The sequence below is a fragment of the Petaurus breviceps genome, unplaced genomic scaffold (assembly GCF_028583685.1).
Source record: "Petaurus breviceps papuanus isolate PSGF00001 unplaced genomic scaffold, PetGlider_PUasm1.0 90721, whole genome shotgun sequence".
NCBI lineage: Eukaryota > Metazoa > Chordata > Mammalia > Diprotodontia > Petauridae > Petaurus > Petaurus breviceps.
The window spans coordinates 3,679,315-3,683,787 of NW_027187322.1; positions in this window are offsets into that span (position 1 = coordinate 3,679,315).

Sequence of the window (4,473 nt, forward strand, 5' to 3'; positions counted from 1 at the left end):
GATGGAACTGAGGGAGACAGTTAATGTGACTTATCCCTAGTCACACAGCTAGCCAGGAGATGGAGTGTCTTATTTGAGGACCAGCAGGGAGGCCCCAGAGGGGATGAAGCCTGGAGCCCTGGGAGGTTTTCAGCCAGGAATCTGGCCTCAACAACCCTCTAATCCCTAGGTTTCCCTGGCCAAGGGCCTTTCTGCTGCACAACAGTTTTTCACAAATTTCCTGTCAAATATGATACATATCCAGAATCAAGATGCAAGACTTTCAAATATTCAGAACTAAAAATTCTGCCTAGGGATTATGTAATACAAATGCCTGTTAATTAAAGGGGGGAGAAAAAATCTGGGCCCAAACCTGTGCTCCATCTGTAGAGGGAGCTTCTAGGGAGGAAATTCCCTCCGTCGAGGCAAATTGGTATTGGCTTTACAAGCAAGGACCTAAAGGGGTCTGAGAGTATGGAGTCACACAGCTAGTCTATGAAGCAGAATTTGAATTCAGGTCTTCCTGACTCCAAGTAAGTCTGACCCTCACTCCACTGTACCGCCTGGGTGCCTAAGGGCTGTCCTGCCTGGCTCACATTCTAGCCACAGATGGGTTCAATTAAGACCAGCTAGTTTGGTGACACCAGTTGACTCAGATTTACCTCCTCACCTTATTTGCCAGGGTCTAAACATCTGAGGTCATGGGTTTTTATTACAGGCCCCTTTCCTGGAATCTGGCTGCTGAGGATTCCTGGGCATCTCACTGCTAATATAGACATATGGGCAACTTCCATTCCAGGCCCTTCAAAGGTCACTCTTTTGGTTTTGAATCTCAGCAAGTCTTCCCAATGACAGAGGGGCGAGAAGATCTCTCATTAAGGTATGCTACTCCTACACTTTCTTCTGGGATGCCTCATCTTGGCACGAGGTGACCTTGGTTCTGCCAACAGGAGGTGAGCTCTGGTAAGTTCTGGGCAGGGCTGGACATGGCCTGTAGGCGCTCCTGATGTCCTTGGCCACTGACTGGATGCATTCTTCTAAGTACAGCTCATTTTACTCCTTCTGGGGAACACGCTGCTGTCTGCTCGTGTCTTCTCTGAGGTTCCCCACTGCCCTCTGGGTGGCTATCCATTTTCATTCCTCTGAGTGCATGGCACCCCATGACTCAGCCACCAAGCACTGCTGGGAGAATGCTGGCATTAACAAGATGGACCTTTGTTCCAAGGAGAAGCTTTGGGTCATTTAGAGCATCTTGTCCTTTGTTCCTCAAAGGCCATCAAGCTGCCTCTCCTCCTCCTCTTCGGACGTGGGGCTAGCTCATTGTCTATGCCCCACAGTGCATGGAAAAGCCAGAGGAAGGCTACCTCCTCCCCTCCCCCTGCCCCCGGGCTATGCTACCAGAAGAGGAGTGGGGCAGGTAGAATCATCAGAGTGAGAGATGATGGCCACCCTACTGCCCACCTACTGATCTAGAGAAGAACCTTCAGCATGTGGGGTGGGGACAGAGAGAGAACACAGGCCAAACCAACAGGAAGAATGCCCATGTGGATGAAATCCAAGATCCCTCTGAGGGGTAGCCTTCCTGACTCTGCACTGGGGGAGAAACCACAATGAAGCCCCAAAGCCCAAACTTCAAACTAGCGTAGGGATGGTCAGAAACATTGGCGGATTATCTACTTTTGCTAGACTGATTTTTTTTTCTTGTTTCTTTTAAAATTGTTATTCTAAGGGAAATTCTGGTGGGAAAGGGAGAGGGGGTGCTGAATTGAGAAAGGAATGTGATATAAAAGCAAAAGGCATTGATTTTTAAAAAAGAAAAGCTTCATTAAGAGTGCTAAATTTTTTTGTTGCTTTTTTTTGGAGGGGGGAAGGCAGAACAATTAGGGTTAAGTGACTTGCCCAAGGTCACATGACTAGTAAGTGTTAAATTTGAACTCAGGTCCTATGACTCTAGATCCAGTGTCCTTTCTATTGGATAGCACATAATCTCATATATTGTATACATACTTACATATATGTGATGTATGTAGCAACACACATATATAAAGCAAAATATGCATATATTTCTATATATGTATTACACAATTCATCCTGGAAGAGGTCTTTGTTAGTTTTTAGCAAATAAGCATGAGAAAAAAGTGTTAATTTCATTAGGCCCTTTAGTTATCATAAACCCTACACCTAACAGCTGCCAACACCAGTGGGGGCTTGTTGGCTTCTTGTCAGTGGACCATCTGGCTAAGGGGGAAAGGGCTCATCACCAAAGACCTTGCAGAATGAGGGATTATCTTTTTTGGCCTCAGCTATGCATGAAATCATCTGCTGAAGCCCAGAGGGACTTTGAGCTTGGGAGGAGGTAGGGTAGGGAGGGGAAAGTGGAAACACAGAGGTGAAATCACCGCTCCTGAAAGTGTGGAGGGATTCCTAGAGCTGCCACTAGTTCTTATGCCCAAGGTAAATGGCATGAAGTGGGCTCTTGGTTGGTGGGGAGAGGGAGGAGACAGAAGGGGTGGCCTGGGGGCACGAGGGAGGAGAACTCAACCCAGCCCCACCTCTGGGAACTTCTATTTTGATTTGATGCTGAGCTCTGCTGTTTCTACACCCTCCATCCTACAGCAGAATTGCTTGTTTTCCAAGAGGGGATTCCATTCAGTCAGTGAGAGGGGATTGAGGTGTTATCACTCACTGAAGTCCCATGTTGGCCCCTCCTCAAGTATGGAAGCTGCATCTAGACTCTTGAAGGGAGTGCCAGTGGAGGTGGGGTACAAGCCCTAGCTGAGCTGAAGAGGCTTCAAGAACCAGCCCGGGTCCTGGGGTACAATTGGGAGCCTCATTTCTGGGTTCGCCATAAAGAGATGACTATTTTTCATCATGAAGGCTCAGGGGGAGGCTGGGAGGGGTTCTGAGCAGGGTTAGTCAGGAATCCCAGGCTGTTGGGTTGCAGCACCCCTCCCTCTGCAGATCCAGGATGCTCTGATGCTCCCACACCTCTGTCCTGGCCCTCCTGGATGCCTGCTGGCCTTCCTGGGCCGGGAGCAAAGCAGCAGGGGGCTGCGTCTCCCCCCCCAACATTCCTGGAGCATTTCAGGCCCAGGGAAATAAGAGTAGTTACTTTGTATTTTGTGCTGTGAACTTGTTAAGTAACTTTGTATCTTCCTAACACTCTGTGAAGTCAGCACTTCCAAGTGTTGCTACCAGCTTCCATTTCCCAGAAGGGAAAACTTTCTGATGAATTCTACCCCAGAAGAATCAATGGCATCCTGGCCCCCCTGGGAGCCTGAGGAGGAGGGGAGAGTGAGATCTAGGCTGGTGGCTGCCCCCGAGGCTGCTGGGTAATGCAGAATGGTACAATGGGAAGATATTGGAGTTAGAGTCTGTAAACTAAATCAGAATTGAGGATCTGGAGGGGTTCTCAGCAGTCATTTCTAGCCACCTGGGTCATCAGCTTTGGACAGCTCCCACTGCCCAAAGGGATCTTTGGAGCTTTCTTCTGGTTCTGACCTCCAGGGTGACATGGAACAAGCCCAGCTCAGATTTGGGTCCCAACTCCAACACAAACTAGCCGTATGACCCTGAACAAGTCACTTCATTTTTGTTTGCCTTAGTTTCCTAATCTATGAAATGGAGACAATAACAGTAGCTACTTCACAAGGATCAAATGAGATATTTGTAAAGCATTTAGCACAGTGCCTAGCACATAGTAGGTGCTGTACCATTATTGTTGTTGTTTAGTATTAGCAATGGGAGCCTCTCTTCCTTGGACAAAGGGAGAATCAATCATCCAGATGAGTAACTGGTAAGCCAGCCATGAGGCTGATTATGTGGTCATGTGATGTGACTGCCCTGGACTGGACATTTCAAGTTGAGGCAGATGTTTGGATTGGGGTGCAAATACACACCTGCACCTTGTGACAAGTCTGCCATGTTTCTCTCTGCAGAGAGGTAGCTTTGGTCTTCCATGAGAGCTCTTTTTAAGGAAAACCTCATCAGCATCATGATAAAAATTGACACAGGGAAGGGAAGGGAATGACTATTTTTTTTTTAAGCAATTGGGGTTAAGTAACTTGCTCAAGGTTACATGGCCAGTTATTTCTGGGTGTGGTGCTAAGTATTCGATCCCAGGTCATCTGGACTCTGGGGCCAGTGCTCTTACTCACTGTGCTACCTGGCTGCCCCTGGAATGAGTATTTCTTAAGTGCCTACTATGTGTCAGACTACGTATGTGCTAAGTGCTTTACAAATATCTGATTAGATTCTCTGAAAGGCTGGTGCTAATATTACCAACCCCATATTCAATTTTTCATTTGAAAAAATAAAAGTAAAGAAGAGGTTAAGTGACTTACCCAGAGGCACACATCCCATGGGCATCTGTGGTGGAAGTAGAAGCCAGATGTTCACGATGCCAAATCCATGGTCTGTCGTGTCAATGCTGCAGCTGACACAAAACGGGGGGGGGGGGAGTGAATTGCTCCACAGCAGTTGTTCTTTTTGCTC